Source organism: Dendrobates tinctorius, unplaced genomic scaffold, assembly GCF_039654945.1.
Source record: "Dendrobates tinctorius isolate UK_male_01 unplaced genomic scaffold, ASM3965494v1 ptg000074l, whole genome shotgun sequence".
Classification (NCBI taxonomy): domain Eukaryota; kingdom Metazoa; phylum Chordata; class Amphibia; order Anura; family Dendrobatidae; genus Dendrobates; species Dendrobates tinctorius.
In genome coordinates, this window is record NW_027361742.1 from 2,426,146 (window position 1) to 2,445,425 (window position 19,280).

General features: G+C 47.7%; 1 protein-coding gene across 1 annotated transcript in view; it reads right to left on the reverse strand.

Annotated features, from left to right (window-relative positions):
• Positions 1-7,929: 7,929 nt before the first annotated feature.
• LOC141096339 (complement factor H-related protein 5-like) overlaps positions 7,930-19,280 on the reverse strand; it is a 158,138-nt gene continuing 146,787 nt past the window's right edge. The window contains exon 13 of the mRNA XM_073582876.1: positions 7,930-8,178. The gene's annotated coding sequence lies outside the window, so the exon portion shown is untranslated. The remainder of the gene's footprint in view (positions 8,179-19,280) is intronic.

The following is a 19,280-nucleotide window of genomic DNA, read 5'->3' on the forward strand; positions in this document are numbered from 1 at the left end:
CAAACCCCTGATAGGCAGGACCTATGGTCAGATAGTCCACCATGAGGAGTTCCAGGGGGGCTGATGTCACAATAGTTTGCACCGGGGCTCGTTGCGCGGGGGGGGTTTAGCGAGCTCGCATGGGCGGCACGTCCGGCAAACTTCTTCCACAGCAGCATGCAAGCGTGGATGGTACACTATCTGCTGCAACCATTGTGAAGTCTTTTGAGCACCAAAGTTGGCCCCCTTCTCATGGGCTTCCCGGGCCAGTTGGTTGAGATGGGCTCCGGGCACGATCACCTGCCATATTGTAGCCGACGTTCGTGACACGGCTTTTCGATATAAAAGTCCCTTTTTGATAACTAGCTTTTCCCACTGGCGCAGCATCAGCAACATATCCTGAGTCAAAGTCTGTCTCTGTGAGCCAGTGGGAAACTTGCCTGTGGCCACCCATCGGCGCAGGAGTCCGATTTCTCTATCTTCCTGTTGCTGCTGAATCCATTTGTCACGTGGCTGTTCCAGTATTCCTCCTGAGAGCTCCAGATGCGACGCTTCTTGCGCGTTGACGGTGAGCGCGGCAGTGGTGAGGGCAAACGGCATCTCCTCCCCCTCTAACTCGTCGTTTCGATTCCTCCCTGGGGTGGTGTGTCAGATTCTGGAGAGCGCGTCGGCGTGCACATTTTCAGCTCCCCGTTTGTAGATGATTTTATAGTTGAATTTGGCCATCCGAGCCACCCACCGCTGCTCTAGGGCCCCCAGTTTGGTATTCTCCAAGTGGGCTAACGGGCTGTTATAAGTCCGCACCACTACTTCGGAGCCTGCCAGGTACTCTGTGAATCGCTCCGTCATTGCCCACACTACCGCGAGGAGCTCGAGCTTAAAGGAGCTGTAATTATCCGGGTTGCGTTCTGAGTCGTGCAGCGACCGGCTACCATAGGCGATCACTTTCTCCTGGCCGTCCTGCACCTGTGACAACACAGCTCCTAGTCCCTGAAGGCTCCCGTCGGCAAGCAAGATGAAAGGTCGTGAAAAATCCGCATGCGCCAATACCGGGGTGTTCGAGAGTGCAGCTTTGAGGTCTTGAAACGCATCCTATTGCGATTGCTGCCACTGGATCTTCCGTCCATTCGCCCCGGCGGGAGCCCCCCTCAGCAGATCCTGCAGGGCTCAGGCTCGGCGTGCAAAATTCTTCACGAACCGACGGTAGTAGCCGGCCAACCCCAAAAAGGCCCGCACATCTTTCACCGTCTCGGGGGTAGGCCACCCCTGGATGGCAGCGACCTTTTCCAGGGATGGTCTGACACCTTCCGCCGAGACGGTATGCCCCAGATACTCGATCTGGGTGCGGAACAGGTGGCATTTCTGGGGCTTTACCTTTAACCCGTACTTCTGCAGCCGGCCGAGCACCTGCCCCAACCGCCGCAGGTGGTCCTCGAACGTGGCGGAATAGATGAGAATATCGTCCAGGTATATCAATGTGGATTCAAAGTTGAGGTCTCCTAGACACCGCTCCATCAACCGCTGGAAGGTTCCTGGGGCGTTGGCCAGCCCAAACGGCATCCGATTAAACTCAAACAGTCCCATGGGGAGGATAAATGCCGTCTTGGCTCTGTTTTCCTCCGACATCGGTACCTGCCAGTACCCACTGGCCAGGTCTAGCGTTGAAAAGTACGTCGTGTTCCCCAAGGCGGACAGAGACTCTTCTATGCGGGGCAGTGGATACGAATCCTTGATGGTGCAGGCGTTCAACTTCCGATAATCCATGCAAAAACGTAGAGTGCCATCTTTTTTTCGAACCAGGACAATAGGGGCTGCCCAAGGGCTCTGGCTTTCTCGTATGACCCCCTTCTGAAGCATTTGGGCTAATAGGGTTTTCAGGTTTTCACTTCCTGGTATAGCTGCAGTGGTATTTGCAGATATCGCTCCCGAATGGGGGCCGCTCCTGCCATGGGAATCCCATGCGTGATGGCCGTGGTACATCCAAAGTCGTCCTCGTGGCTGGCGAAGACACTGTAATATTGTCCAAGAAGGGTCTCTACCTGGAGAAGCTGGGCTGGCGCTAGGCCGGTAAGTTCGACCCGCATTCTCTCCAGGATGGCTCGACCTTTCTCTTGGGCCGAAGATGCGGCAGTCTGTTGGGTTCGTACCGTTACTGCCCAGGGATCTTCGGGCTGCACCTTCAACTGGACCGCGGGGTCCGACAGCATCTCCTCCAGTGTTCTTACTAGTTTGGCCATTTCGGCCCAGGGCTTCTGGGTGATATCTTGGTCTTCCAGGTTGACACAATGCACCAGGATGGTCACTTCCCACACTGTGGCCAGAGAGCGGGCCACCAGGATGCCAGGGTGCAGGAATTCTGAATAACATGGTTCCACCTGCACCTCCACGCCCTCCAGGGGCATCGGGGCGCGGATCGGCAGAGCAATCATGTCTGCCCTGGAGGAAGCACGAGCAGGGGGGCCGCCGGCGCGATGACCTTGCCCAGCACCTCACCTTCCTGGCACTCCTGTAGCACTCACGCCTCCTGCACCAACCACTGGAAGACCTGCCCCTGGGCCGTGCGAGAACCCCACTGACTTAGGGTCTCCTGCGTGGGATCGTTGAGGAGTAGATTGCCAAACTCCCGCAGTACGTTCATGCCCAAGATGATTGGATGACGGTCGTTAGTCTCTGCTTGGGTTAAGACCATTCCCCGGCGGCCGAGGGATTTACCACACAATGTCATCTGGAGCCACACCACTCCGGCGACAGGTACCGGCAGTTGATTTGCTGCCACTAGTCGTATCATGGGCCCCCACTGGGGCCTCGCCGCGTCCGGGAAGTGCTGCTGAAAGTAAGCTACCGGCATGGTCATTACTTGCGACCCCGTATCCACTAGGCACCGTACAGCATGACCCTCAACTTCGGCCCATACTATTGGGCACTTAGCGACTAGTTCTTTGGGACTTCTACCACCCCTTGCTGTAGCTTCCGGCTCTGAGCGGCATCCCCCATGCCCGGAGCCCTCTAGTTTAATGTCCGCCGGGGTGGGTATCTCCCACGCCGCGGACACTCCCGTGCGAAGTGGCCTAGTTTTCCACACTCATAGCACCGGGGCGGCGAGGCTCGGCCACCCCGGGTATTGCGAGGCCCCCACGGCCAGGGATTGTAGCCAGGCCAGCCGGGCGCGGGCTCCGTTCTCTTCTTCACTTCAGCCAACTCACCCCGGATACTCTTCAGTTCTTTTCTCATTTCCTCAATCTATTGAGGTTCATTGACAACGCTTGCGGAAGCCTCCATGCTCCAGGCCTTCCCCCCGGGAGCCGTCATCCCCTGCTCTTGCTCCCGTACCCAGGCCTGACTCCACACTTCGGAGAAGGCTATACGTGGGTTCACTCGGACCTGTTCCCGCAATGCCTGCTTGATTAGCGGGTCCCGGAGTCCAGTCACTAGCAAGTCGCGCAGGGTAATGTCGATGGGCCCTACCCCTATTCTGTCCTTCCTCTCTATGGCTGTGTATGGCTCCTGGAGGGTGATATATATACTGGGTGATGGTCTCCCCCTCCCCCCTGCATACGACTGAACAACCGGGTTCTCAACTCCCCCACATCTGTTGGATCCCCATGGGTCTCTTCCAGGATGTGCAAGACGATGGCGAAGGTGTTGCGGCGTCCCGGGGGTCTCAACATCACTGACCTCCGGGCTTCCCTATCTAGTGCCATAAGGGCCACCTCAGCCTCTAAATCGGGGGTCATGGGGTGCATGCGAAAAGGGCCCCGCATACGCTCTGTCCAGCTCCACGACAGCGTATCGGAGCCAGAGAACCAGGGCAAGTTACTTAGCATAGCCCCCAGGGAGATGCTGGAGTGGGGGCCCCCGTCATCATCAGCACCCACGGCCCCACTCTGATAGGGCGCACCGCCATCTGCGCTCGAAGACTGCATCCTGCCGACTACGCCAAATGTGGTACTAGCAGGTACACAGGATGCAGTGACGAGTCGCGAGTCGGCTTGGTTTTTATAATAAAAACGGGGCAAGCGGCAGCTATGCTGGGTGGTGGGTGACAGGCTACCCGTGCAGCTAGCCGCTGTGACGGGGGCTCCGCGGTGAGCAGAGGCTCAGCCCCTGCCGCGGACCAGGACAGTGGTGGCCGCCAACGGTACTGGACTTGCCGCGGCCACTGGTGAGAGCAGGGTGGCGGGGAACAGGCAGCAGCCGCGGGCCGGAGTGGGACGGCAACGGCCGTGGGCGACCACGGGTAGGCCGCAGCCGCAGGCTGTGGTGAGGTGGCAGCAGCCGCGGGCTGTGGCGAGGCAGCAGCGGGCTGGAGCATGGCAGCAAGTCTCAGACGGACGTCTTGGCGCCGTCCCTCTGATGTCCTCAGTGAGCGTCTTCCCTGGCACTGGTAAGTCGCTCTAGCTCTCAGTCGCTCCCACGGTCTCTTGCTGCCTCTGTCCCGGTCTGCTCACTCATCGTGACTGGCTCTCCCCGCCCCTTTTATACTGGCCTCTCCCCTAGCCCAGCCGTCCATCTCAATGGTCTGTCCCCGAACTCTGTCCCCCAAGAATAGTTTCCCCTGGAACCTAGATGACGGCTCCCTTGGTTCCGGCCCGGACACGCGACGGGGGCCGTTCCTCCCACACCTTTCTGCACAGTTTTGAAATGGTTACCAAGATGTTTAGCGCTGACAACGCCATCATTAGCATCACTATTTCAGTCATCTGCATACTGGAGCACACTTTGAATGGTCTGCTGGATACAGTGGTGGTCCCAGAGGACTAAAAGGAGGATGCAGAAGGGATAACAATATTTCTACGTTCAGGAATGTGGTCGCACAGGCGGATACCATGGGAGGGTGGATTACAGCGATTGAGGGGGCTATTGGTATGGTACCAAAGTGTTAGTGAAGGTTCAGGAGCCAAGGAACACATAATGGAGGTTGAGGAGGAAGAGGTGAATGGTGCGCAACAGTTAGGAGATAAAGAAGATAATTACCCACTCTATATTGTCCATGGTTGGTGGGAGGGGATGGAGGAAGGAAGCTTTAGTATTAATCTGCCACCAAAACACCATGGACTTGGACTTCATGGAAGCCCCCGAGACATGAGCGCCTTCATGCTGCACTATCTGCAACATGATGCCCATATTGTTAGGATAAGAAATAGTGCTGACTACTGGGTTGCCTCTCATTTAGATCCACGGTGCAAGTGTAAATTTTGCCAAATGCTTACTCCCTCGAAAAGGATGTATGTATCAAAATACGCTTGTAGACAATCTTAAGATTGTTTTTTTCCAAGACAGCGGGGAGGCACGTAGTGGCTTTTAAAAGACCACACTATTAACTGCGCAAGCACAGTATGTAAGATAGGAGGCAGGTCAGGCAGACATTGGGGACAACAAAGCTACAGACTGGCAGAAGGGGAAAACGACTCTCCACTGATCGGGATGACCGTCATCTTATTTGAATGTCACTCAGCAACCGCAGGATGACATCAAGTGACCTACCAAAGGAATGGCAAATGGCAGCTGGGGTGAAGTGCACGGCAACAAGTTACTAGAGGCAGGGCTCAAGTCATGTAAAGGTTGAAAAAAGCCTTTCATCAATAAGAAGCAAAGGAGAGCCAGGCTGAACTTTGCCAAAGACCGTAAGGATTGGACCATAGAGGACTGGAGTAAGGTATCTTCTCTGATGAGTTTAATTTTCAGCTTTGCCCAACACCTGGTCATCTCATGGTTAGACAGAGACCAGGAGTGGCATAATAATAATAATAAATTTTATTTTTATAGCGCCGACATATTCCGCAGCACTTTACATTTCAGAGGGGATTTGTACAGACAATAGACATTACAGCATTACAATAATCACATACAGTAGATTATAACAAATAACAAGAGGAGTGAGGGCCCTGCTCGCAAGCTTACAGTCTATGAGGAAAGAGGTAGACACGAAAGGTGGGTGGTAACAGTTGCTCTGATTGTATGGACCAGCCATAATTTTAAGTGTGTAACAGTACAGACACAGAGGGCTAATGGATGCATAAAGCATGTGGGAACATGATGCTGGGAACCTGGTTATGGTAAAACTTTTGGCTCTGCCACACAGGGATAGATTAGGTTAATGCATTGAGGCGATAGGCCAGTCTGAATAAATGCGTTTTCAGGACACGCTTAAAATTGTAGGGATTGGGGACTAATCGTATTGACCTGGGAAGTGCATTCCAAAGAATTGGCGCGGCACGTGTAAAGTCTTGGAGACGGGAGTGGGAGGTTCTGACTATTGAGGATACTAACCTCAGGTCATCAGCAGAACGGAGGGCGCGGGTAGGGTGGTATACTGAAACAAGGGAGGAGATGTAGGGTGGTGCTGAGCCATGGAGGGCTTTGTGGGTGAGGGTAATAAGTTTATACTGAATTCTGGAGTGGATGGGTAGCCAGTGTAATGACTGGCACAAGGTAGAGGCATCGGTGTAACGATTGGTGAGGAATATGATCCTGGCTGCAGCATTCAAGACAGATTGGAGAGGGGAGAGTTTGGTAAGAGGGAGACCGATTAGAAGAGAGTTACAATAGTCGAGACGAGAATGAATAAGAGAAACAGTAAGAGTTTTTGCAGAGTCAAAAGTAAGAAAAGGTTGAATTCTAGAAATGTTTTTGAGGTGCAGATGACAAGAGCGAGCCAGTGATCGAATGTGGGGGGCAAAGGAAAGCTCGGAATCAAGTATGACCCCAAGACAGCGGGCATGTTGCTGGGGAGTAATAGTGGAACCACACACAGAAATAGCAATGTCGGGTATAGGTACATTAGTAGAGGGAGGAAACACCAGGAGTTCAGTCTTTGACAGGTTCAGTTTCAGATATAGTGAGGACATGATATTAGACACAGCGTTTAGACAATCGCCAGTGTTTTCTAGAAAGGCTGGCGTGATGTCAGGAGAAGAAGCGTATGATTGGGTGTCATCAGCATAGAGATGGTACTGGAAACCAAATCTACTGATTGTTTGACCAATAGGGGCAGTGAACAAGGAGAAGAGGAGGGGGCCTAGAACCGATCCTTGAGGAACCCCAACAGTAAGGGGAAGGTGAGAGGAGGAGGAACCGGCAAAAGAAACAGTAAAGGAGCGGTCGGAGAGATAGGAGGAGAACCAGGAGAGAACGGTGTCCTTGAGGCCAATGGAATGGAGCATAGTGAGGAGGAGCTGATGATCCACAGTGTCGAATGCTGCAGAGAGATCCAAGAGAATTAGCATGGAGTAATGACCATTTGATTTAGCTGTTAGCAGATCATTAGAGACTTTAGTGAGGGCAGTTTCGGTGGAGTGTAAAGAGCGGAAACCGGATTGGAGAGGGTCGAGAACAGAGTTTTCTGAGAGATAGCGGATAAGACGGGAGTGGACCAGGCGTTCCAGGAGTTTAGAGATGAAGGGAAGATTAGAGACAGGTCTATAGTTAGCATAAGGTCACTCAAAAGCAGTGTGAAAGACTGTTTGTAAAGCATGCCAGGATGCATGAAAGCGGTGATTAAAAATTATGGTTATTCCACAAAGTATTGATTTCTGAAATCTTCCCGAGTTAAAATATTAGTATTGTTGTTTCTAAATTATTATGAACTTGTTTTCTTAGCATTATTTGAGGTCTGCAAAAACTGCTTTTTTGTTCTTTTGACCATTTGTCATTTTTTGAAAATAAATACAAAATTTAGTATTTGGAAATTCGAAGACATGTTGTCAGTAGTTTATAGAATAAAAGAGCAATTTACATTTTATTCAAAAATATACCTATAAAGAGAAAAATCAGAGAAACTGAAAATTTTGCAGTGGTCTCTTAATTTTTGCCAGAGCTGTATACCATTGAGATTGTGCAGCGCAAAATATTTTTTTTTACTATTATTGGATTTTTTAATGCTCTACCAAAAAGAAAAACTGTGTCTGTAATTTTTCATTTATTTTGGAAAAAAAGAAAAAACTCACAAAATTAAAGAATGCCGTAACTGTATTTATTGTGTAATAGCTGACAGGCATAAATCAATGATCCAAAAGTATGTCTTATATATTTGTTTCCTTTTTTATGACAGACTCATTAATATACTGTATGTTATTTGTATTTATGGTATTTTGGCTTTTCTGCAGCAAATTTACTCTTTAAGCATTAGCAGTAACATTATGTAATTTCTTAATTTATGAATTTTCGGATCCAGATTCTTAAGTGGACTGTGTTCAGTATCTGAAAGACAAAATGAGACATTACAAACATTCATTAATAGATTTGAAAAAATATTATGCTAAAATCATGGAAAATATCTGAGACACCCTATGTCATGGAAAAACTTGAAGATCGTGATCAACAAGGCAAAATATCCAGTGGGATGCCTAAGTATCACAGGCATTTATTAGAAGAGTTGACAACCAACCAGAAACTACTGGACAGTGTATTAATCCCTTCCAGACTAAGCGATTTGCGAGTTTTGCAATTCTTTTCCGGCAGTGTTTCCCTGAAGAACTTTTTTCAGCATCTTACCAGACATCTTTGTGGCGGTTTTGTTTCCTGGATTTTTTTGTTAATTTTTTGTTACTTATATAATATAGTGATGGCTTATAAAGGGGGAGCCCCCAGAAGAACTTATCTTCCGCTTATTTTTATCACTTTGTCACAAACACTGCCCTTCGCTGCACACATGACTTGGATGTGACTGCAAAGGGGACTCTGCTTTTTAAAGGGAATCTGTCACCTACTTTTTCGCATGTAAGACGCGGCTACTGCCATCAGGGGCTTATCTACAGCATTCTGTAATGCTGTAGATAAGCCCCCGATGTAACCTGAAAGATAAGAAAAACGAGTTAGATTATACTCACCGGGAGGGCGGTCCGTTCCAGGTCCGATGGGTGTCACGGTCCGGGTCCGGCGCTTCCCATCTTCTAGCAATGACATCCTCTTCTTTGCTTCTCATCGTGGCTCGGGCACAGGCGTACTGCTCTGCCCTGTTGAGGGCAGAGCAGAGTACTGCAGTGCGCAGGTGGCGGGAAAGGTCAGAGAGGTTTAGCGCCTGCGCACTGTAGTACTCTGCTCTGCCTCAACAGGGCAGAGCAGGATGTCTGCACTGGAGCCACAATGAGAAGCAAAGAAGAGGATGTCATCGCTAGAAGATGGGAGGCGCCCGACCCGGACCGCGTTCCCCGGTGAGTATAATCTAACTCGTTATTCTTATCTTTTAGGTTACATCAGGGGCTTATCTACAGCATTACAGAATGCTGTAGATAAGGCCCTGATGGCGGTGGCCGCATCTTATATGCAAAAAAATAGGTGACAGATTCCCTGTAACTCACTCCTCCACTCACCTATTGCAATAGACTGACAATGAGCTAAGTGCACCCAGCAGCCAATTTCCCCAACACCACCACACTTCTTACTGCAACCATTTGTTGTATTGATAGGCCAGCGAGACCCCTGCGCTAGGTTTTACACTAGTACACATATACAACCAGCATTCACAAGTGCCTAATAGGTACTTTTTCTGCACTCTGACATGCACATTGTAACAAAACTAGGATACTCTCCCTCTTCAAGTTTGTGGGTATATTTAGAGCAGCAAAGAACAAACTTATTCAATTTTAGGCTACAAAAGTTTCAAAAGACTAAATAATACACACACAAGGTAAAAAGAGTATAAGACAAAAAGGGATAAATAAAGTAAGCCCTTACAGATTAGATCTGTGGGCAATGAGAAGATTCATCACAGAAATTTGGGCAGATCTCCAGTTCATATTGTCTCTTCTGGATCTGACAATGATTTTTTGGGGGGTTTTACACATTACAAAGAGTTTCTTCCACACCCTTCACCCATCCTCCCTGGCAGGTGAGATGAAGATGGCTAATTGTGTGTATGGAAAGGTGATCTCTGGTTCTCATTTATTTCAGGAATACTATGACCACCACATTTCACCATCCTAGACTCACCAAGCATGATTAAGATATATCCATAATTCAGGTTGATGTTAGATTTCTGTGGTTCCTCAGAGCCAAATTATGGTGCTTGAACCCATAGAAATGATTATCCCCCTGAATGCAGATATATCCATGGATTGTATGGACATCAGATTATTTTTATACAGGAAACCTCTGACCTATGTAATTGCAAACAAAGATTTCTGTACCAAATGCTAAGTTTTGTTTTTCTATTGTATCAAATACTTATTTCATGCAATAAAATGAAATGTAATTATGTAAAAGTTATACAATGTGATTTTCTGTTTTTTTTTTTATATAGTTTTAGATTCTATCTTTCATAGTTAAAGTGTACCTACAATAAAAATTACAGACCTCTCCCTTCTTTGTAGGTGGCAAAGCTTGCAAAATCGTCAGTGCATCAAATACTTATTTTCCCCACTGTAGATATGGCAGGAGAAATATGGCATTTTCATGCCTGCCATTAATGTCCCTAGTATGGTGACATCCATTCTGTCTTAGGCCTCTTTCACACATCAGGTTTTCGCCGTCAGGCGCGATCCGGCGCTTTTGACAGAAACCGGATCCGGCGAAATGCAATGCCGGATCCGGTTTCCCCCCCATTGACTTGCATTTGCGCCGGATCGCGCCGGATGGCCATGCGTTTCATCCGGTTTTCGCCGGATCCGGCAATGTGTCGCGATCCGGCGTCTGGAAAAAACGTCTACTGTAACGTTTTTTGTCTCCGGCGAAAAAGCCGGACACGCCGGATCCGGCGCGTCCGGCTTTTTCACACAATGAAAGCCTATGAGCGCCGCAATGCGCCGGATCCGGCGAAAGCCGGATCCGGTGGCCGGATCCGTTTTTTTTGGTCTGAGCATGCTCAGTAGCTCTGCCCACAAGACATATATAAAAGCAAGACAGTGGGACCCACAGCCACACCCAACATGCCACCCAAGCCAAGAACCAGGAGAAGGCAGCAGACATCTGCAGCACCATCAGCACCACCACCACCCCAAATGGAGCAGCAAATGGAACATGCTGAGGAGGGGAGTCCAGAAGCAGATGAGAGACGGTAATTATCAAATCCCCCATTCCTCCAAACTAGGGCCATGGAATATCAAGATATTCATTGGCCCTTTGTTTTTCTTTATTCAACAGCCGCCAAAGAGATGCAGCAGCAGCAGCAGAAATGGCATCACTGGCAGCAGCAACAGCAGCAGCAATACCCACAGCCATGGAGTCTGGCCATCAACAGGACAGCACATCTTCTTCTGGGAGCCCTCCCTCGCATCGTCAGCGTTTGACGGTAAGTTTTTATTTCCAAAATCCATCATCTCTGTAATATATGTCTATTCATTGACTTTTATTTCAAAACAGGAATCACAAGATGAAGAGGAGCTCCCAGAAGAAGAAGGAAGGGGTGGACAGACACCTGGAGTGGGCTCACAATTGGTAAGTTTTTTGCATCAAACGCAGAAACACAACATCACACTACACACAACACATAGAAAACAATGTTCTGCAGACCACACACAGCAAACAAATGCCTACATCCAAAGACATAACATTTTTTGTTTTCTTCTCTAGTCTTCCCAATCTGGTGCTCGGCCAAGAGGTCCTCGCAGTGCCTCCCAGGGTCGTCGGCGACAGCAACGCGGCGGTCACCAGCGTGTAAGTATAAATATTTTTGCTTTGTTTTTTTGCACTTTTTATTTCATTTCTTTTGTGGAGGCTAATTATGTTATTTTTGTCTTTTTCTTTAACAGCCTTCACAGCGTGCTCCTGACTCTGACGGTGAGGATGGAGGGATTGATGTGGACCGCCTCATCGATCTCGTCAGAGAAAGGGAGCCTCTCTGGAATATGGCTGACCGCCGCCACGCTGACCTGATCATTACCCGACGACTCTGGGAGGAAATCTGTTCTCTCCTTGTGGGCCGCTGGGAGGACCTCGAAGCTCGGGCCCAGATTAGAGAGCGTAAGTATATACAGTACCGGTTGCTTGATGTAAACCAGTGTTTCCCGAACTCCAGTCCTCGTGGTCCCCACGGATCATGTGTTCAGGATTTCTATTTACTATGGAAATCCTGAAAACATGACTCCTGGGGACCATGAGGACTGGAGTTTGTGAAACACTGATGTTGTATACTAACCACTCCTTTCTCGTTTCAGGGAACAGAATTGTGAATCAGTGGCGGTCTGTGAGGGATCGTTACAAGAAGGAGTTCAATAAAGAGATGCGGGCCCCGAGTGGATCTGGAGGACGCAGGAGCAAGTACAAGTACGCACAAGCCCTGTCGTTCCTCCGGGAAACAATGCTCACCAGAAGGTAAATATTACACACCACATGTGAAAAAAATGTTAGATGTAACTTTTTTTTTTCAGCCAGGGCCATACCATGTCAGTATTTTAATTGTTTTTTTTTCTCTTTATTACACAGCACGGTGAGCAGCACTCGGGAGCCTGCACGATTGGACCCTTCTGAGGCGATCCCTGAGGAGACCGGCACCGAGGGACACTTCGACCGCCCCGGTACATCTGCACCTTCCCAGCCTTCCCACACATTCGACCCATCTGTCCCATCCACCAGCACAGGAGCATCGTGGCCGCCTACATTACATGAAGCTGCTGGTGAGGAGATCGCTTTCCCTTTACCCCACCCTTCTGCCCCTGCCACCTCTAGTACACCTGCGGGTACTGGGCGGCAGCGGCAGAGGGGTCAGGAAAAGAGTTATGCGCAAGAGTTCTTGCATCTGAATGTATCTTTCCAGAACTGTCTCAAAGTCTTGTCAGAGCAAATCTCCGCAGGCTTTCAGCAGATCAACTCCAGCATTCTGGAGGTGAAGACACTTCTGCAAACCATGCATTCAGAAGCAAGATCTTCGCCAAACCACACCTTTTTCAGGTCTGTTGTGGAGCGCATGGAAACGCTATCTCCTACCCAGCAGATGCATGTAATGCATTCGTGCCACGGTGCTCTACAGCAGGTTACCTCCCAACCTCCACCTCCCACCACTGTAGTTCCTCCACCTGCACCCCCTCCAGCCACTTTCCATCCTCCCCCTCCTATTACATCTGCACCCCCTCCAGCCACTTTCCATCCTCCCCCTCCTATTACATACCAGCAACCTCACCAGTACCAGCAACCTCCCCAGTACCAGACATCTCCCCACTTCCAGCAACCTGCCCCGTACCAAACTCCTTCCCCGTACCAAACTCCTTCCCCATACAACTTTCCATCAACATCATCTGCTCCTACAGTCCCTGCCCAACCCTCCACTCCACCGCCCACCACCTCTTCTGCCTCCCACATGTCCACCCATTCTGTAGCTTTTTCCACACCTTCACCTCTAACTGTTCCTTCCCCACCACGATCCCAGTCCTCTCTCCACACACCCAGTGTCGAAGTGTCCCGCAGCCCCTCCAGCAGTATTTCCACCCCACAGTACACAGATTTGTAATGTGTGTTTTTTGTAATAAAAATGCCCATTGGGTTTAAAACCTTTATTAAAAAAGTTTTTTGCACTTTAAAAACATTTTACAAAAAAAAAAAAAATTTAAATAAAAGTTAAATTATCGTTTCACAATGGTTGTCTGTCATTTCTTTCTGCGGCGAACTATGTTTTAAAAAAAGGTTAAATACAGGGTATTTCAAAGGTAAAAAGGTATTCAAAACCAGGTATATAACTGTGGGTAAATTTTAGCTTTTTGCCACAGTTGTGTTCCTGGTTGTGTTTGAAGCAAAGTATTTCACCTAAAAAGTTGTGTTTATTGTTGGTGATTTCCTACCAATGTACACAACTTTTGTTAAAAGGTGAAATACTTTGCATAAAACACAACCAGGTACACACCTGTGGCCTAAAGGTAAAAATAGTAAGACCATGACAAGATAGCCAACTTTGGTTGGCAAAGGTATATACTGTTGGTCCAGAAGGTACACAAGTTTAGGGCACAAATCTTTCACACTCTGTCATCCCAGTGTACTCTGCCTTGAGGTGACATAAAGTATAGTGGAAAATTGTCCCTGAAACCGTCACAGAACTTCTAGTGGTAATATTTCCAATGACAACATCCATCTTCGCCAGTAACTTGCTCTTCTCTCCAACCTGCACTTTCTTCTCTACAACCTGTCAAAGAAGGGCTGTAGGAACATGCTATATCTAGTTTTCCAGTAGCCAATCCCGTTCGGAAGGCCACAAGGGTCAATTTTAAAAACCGGATCCGGCGTAATCCGTCGAAAAACGGATAGAAAAACGGATAGAAAAACGGATGAACCGGATGAGACGGATCCGGTTTTGTCTGTCAAGAACAAGACGGATCCGGCAGAAAACCGGATCCGGCACTTCAGGTTTTACAAAACATTTGCCGGATCCGGCATTCCGGCACGAAGCCGGATCGCGCCTGACGCCGAATACCTGATGTGTGAAAGTAGCCTTAGAGGCAATAATGTTCATCTTTGATATAACACCTGTTTTCTAATGAGAAAGTACACAGATACAGTTTGCTGGTCCAGAAACTTTCAGCTGCTCCACAATGAATTTATCTACATACAGAGAAATATGCTTCAGTAATTTTGAATTTTGATTACGGTATTTTAGGCTACTTTCACACATCAGTTTTTGTGCATCAGGCGCGATGCGGCGAAAAGTGTAAAAACCGCATCCGGCGCCTGTTGCCACCGGATCCGTTTTTTTCCCCATAGAGTTTCATTATCGCCGCATCGCGCCTGATGCCTATGCGGCGTATCCGGTTTTTGCCAGATCAGGCAAAACCAGCCGGTCCGGCGTCTGGAAAAAACGTTCTCTGCAACGTTTTTTCTCAGCGCCGGACCGGCTTTTTCCACAGCGCATGCCCGGACTCTGTGAATGTTAACCCCACAAGTGCCCGGTGAGAGAGAGAGAGATCTCTCTCTGTCACCCAGACACTTGTGAGAGATCTCTCTCGCCGGGCACTTGTGGGATTAACACTCACAGTGTCTGGGTGAGAGAGAGAGATCTCTCTGTGGGGTTAACCCCACAAGTGCCCGGCAAGAGAGAGAGATTCTCTCGCCCGGACACTGAGTGTTAACCCCACATGTCTCTCTCTCTCTCCAACCCCCTCTCCTCTCCCCTCCCCTCTCCTCTCCCCTCCCCTCCCCTCTCCTCTCCTACCCTCCCCTCACCTCCCTTTCAGCAGCTGTCTCTCTCAGCGGCTGTCTCTGTCCACCTCCTCCTGTGGCTCCTTTAAATCACGTCCGAGCCGTATCAGACGCCGTACACACATCCGGTGTCACGGCTGCAGGCCGGATCCGGCGGCCCGGCTTTTCGCCGCACGCCGCCGGACCCCACACACTGGATGTGTGAAAGTAGCCTTAATCTAAAACTTAATTTATAACATCCTTCTGAGGCCTGAATGGTTAAAAGACATCACAAAAGACGGAACATATTCACAGGAAGTCCTTTTGACATTCCTGTGCTTATGTTAATTGATTTTCCTGTTTTTTCTTTCCTTTTCAGGCAGGTTACTGGCTGAATCTTCCGAAAAAAGACATTGTATGCACATACACTAAAGGCCCAGTTACATTTAGTGATGCACCAGCGATCCCGACCACAATATGACCCAGTCAGGATCGCTGGTGCATTACTAAACGGTTGCTAGTGAGCTGCCAAACAGGCAGATCTCACTAGCGATGCAGCAGCGGTCGACGGTCGTACTCACCTGTCAGACGCGCCGAGGGTGACGTCTTCCGCCTGCGTCCAAGGCTCGCTCATCAGCGACAGCAGGAAGCCGACGACGAGAAATGGACAAGCCGATCTCGCGCGATCAGCGATAGTCAGCGGGGGAGCCGGTTGGAGGTAAGTATCACATGTAGCGAGATCGCTAGTGATATCGCTGCTGCGTCACAAAATCGGTGACATTTTAGCGTTATCACTAGCGTAATCGCTATGTGTAAAGGGCCCTTAACAGCGTTAGTCTTCTCATATGTGCCAATCTAGGGGAATAGCTGCAATCTAAGCACCTACTATAGTTAAACCCTTCCAAAAACTATGTAGTTCCCGTATATGTGGAAATGTAAGTAATGGAATAAAGTTTCTGCTTTAAATTTCCAAAATAGCTCATTTTAATATGATAAATTGTCTGATCCATTTGATCCAGCCCTTGCACTAGTTTTAACACATATTTCCCATATTTCTTCACAACTTTTAGTTTTGGCCTAGAAAGTTTAGTATTGCCCTGATGATATGTCTGCACAGTGAAGAGTTCCTGCTGGCATACTTCCCAGATAGAGCTGCTTTGTCCAGCTTCTAATAGTATACTCCTTCAGTAGAGTGGGATAGGCTATTTTCTGATTACGTGACTACATTTTTTTTGGTTATTAGAGACTTGATTTAAAAGGTCTGGGCAATTATTTTATGACCCTTTACAGACTCATATAATTCTATGTCTTTTTTTTCTAAAGAATCAAAGAGCTCTTTGAATCTCGACATAGTGATGCAACAACATAAGAGGCAGAGCAATCTGAATGTGTGAGGCTCGAAAAGGTGGTTCCTCACAGATCCTCTCTGATCATGTTCTAATCATTTGAAGACATATTAACAAATTGTGTTTTCTCATTTGTGTGCTGTTTAAAAAAATGGATTCCACCAAAAATAGAAATGGTCCATTTTTGCAGACATACAACAAAAATATTTGTGTTTATAGACCTTAACCAAAGAGGTCTGGATACCACTCATAAGAGCTTCTATGTACACTATTTGGCCAAAAGTATGTGGCCATCTGACCATCAAAACACCATGAGTTTGTTGGAAATCAAATTTTGAAGTGTTTCTGGAGGAATTTGTCCTCATTCAAAAGAGCATTTGTGAGGTCCAGCATTGGTGTTGGATGAAAAGATCTAGCATGTAATCAGTAATACAATTGATTGTTAAGTTGTTTGATAGGTCAAGTTCCTCCACAGCAAATTTGTCAAATCATGTCTTTATAGACCTTCCTTTGTGCTAAGGGGCACCATTATGTAACAACATAAATGGCTTTCCCGAGAGTGTTATACAAATGTACAGTTTGCAATTCTCTCCTTGTATCAGACCATTCTTATATGGACATGGATTCTGGCTGTGGTTCTGTGGATCCACAATGCTGCTGCTATTCACTCATTCCCCCTGCGGATTTTGCAGGTGGGTTCTGCTTCTGTTTCTTTATACACATTTATACTGCATGTATGATTCTTCCCCTGACCCTACAATGGGTTCTCTCTTCTATGTCTACAGTGCTGCTTAAAATTGACTCCCTCCCCTCATCTTGCAGACTTTGCCACAAGTGCTCTCCACCTCTCAAACACAGCTTGCATCCATGTACATTCTGCTACACTCTACTCCCTGCTGGCAGCCAAAACACTATGGTACCATATTGTTGGGAGGCAGTTGTGTGCGAGAGGACCATCATCCATGCCCCACCACGCTACATGAAAATGGGGTTCCTGGCTAGGTGTGTGTGCTGATATTACATAGGCGATATGCCTCTGCACACGGCATACTGCCATTGAACTTGGCAGGAATAGATCAAATAGTATGGCGATGAATAAGGGAGGCCAAAGTCCAAAAATAAACTTTCCACTGAACAATAACTTGATAAGAAGTAAATACAAGATAGTAACCAAAAGACTTCATAATTGCTTCTTCTGCACTATTAGATATAAATTAGTTGTCCCTAGTCAACATAAACTCATTCTGATGAGTGCCATTTCTATGCGATCTGAATTACTCAAAGAAAAATATTTACCATAGGGATACAACTTATAATAATAATAATACTAATCTTTATTTACATAGCACCAACATATTCCGCAGTGCTTTACAGTTTAACAGTTTCAAATACAACAGTCATAAGTAACAACATTAACAATAATACAACGATTAAAGCAAACTAAAACGACCCTGCTCGTGAGAGCTTACAATCTACAATGAGGTGGGGGAGATACAAAGTACAGGTGTGTATTTACAAGGATGTATTTACAATGATGGCCCAGCCATCTTGAGGGAGTGGGGAACAGATGGAGATAATGAATGGGCTACACATGCACACTTACACATAAAATGACTTTGATTAGGGAACGTGATAGGCTGCGCTGAACAAATGTGTTTTGAGGGAGCGACTAAAACTGTGCAAATTGTGGCTGGTCCTAATTTCTTGGGGTAGAGCATTCCATTCCAGAGGATTGGCACAACGTGGGAGAAGTCTTGTAGTCGGGAGTGGGTGGTACGGATTAGTGCAGAGGTTAGTCGAAAGTCGTTTGTAGAGTGCAGTGATCAGCTAGACCAATAGACAGAAATGAGGGAGGAGATGTCATGGCATGCCGCACTGTGGAGAGCTTTGTAGGTGAGAACAAGTACTTTGAATTGGATCCTATAATGAATGGGCAGCCAGTGTAACGACTTGCGAAGAGCGGACGCGTCCGAGTACCGATTAGCCAGATGGACGACCCTGACTGCTACATTAAGGATGGAATGGAGAGGGGAAAGTCAAGTGAAGGGGCAGCCAATTCATAAAGTGTTACAGTAGTCCAGGTGGGAGTGTATCAGGGCAACAGTGAGGGTTTTTGTTGTTTCCATGATGAGAATAAGACGGATTATAGAGCTGTTCTTTAGGTGTAAATGGCAAGAGTGGGCAAGAAATTGTATAAGGGAGGTGAAGGAAAGATTGGGGTCAAACATAACACCCAGACAGCATGCCTACTGCTGGGGTGTTATTACGGTGCCACCCACACAGAGGGAAATTTCAGATTTAGGGAGGTTAGTATACTGCGTGAGCAGAAGAAGTTCAGTTTTGGAAAGTTTGAGCTTCAGATAGACAGTGGACATGATGTTGGAGACTTCGGATAGACAGTCACTGGCGTTCTGTAGTACAGTGGGGGAGAGGTCAGGGGATGACGTGTAGAGTTGTTTGTCATCAGCATAAAGATGTTACTGAAAGCCAAATCTGCTGACGGTTTATCCAATTGGGGCCGTGTAGATGGAGAAGAGAAGGGCCCAAGGACTGAGCCCTGAGGTACCCCAACTGTGAAAGGAAGAGGAGATGAAGTTGAGCCAGTGAACAATACACTGAAGGAGCCATCAGAAAGATAGGAAGAGAATCAGTTCTTATGGAATTAATTTTTGGACTTTCTATGCGCTGCTCGACAAAATACACGATTCCAATTATGATTGAAGATTAATCATTTATTCCCAACGCATTTCGACGTGAACACCACTTCTTCCTCAGGGAATGACAAATATCATCCCCTGAGGAAGAAGTGGTGTTCACTTCGAAACGCGTTGGGAATAAATGATTAATCTTCAATCATAATTGGAATCCTGTATTTTGTTGAGCAGCGCACAGAAAGTCCAAAAATTAATTCCGTAAGAA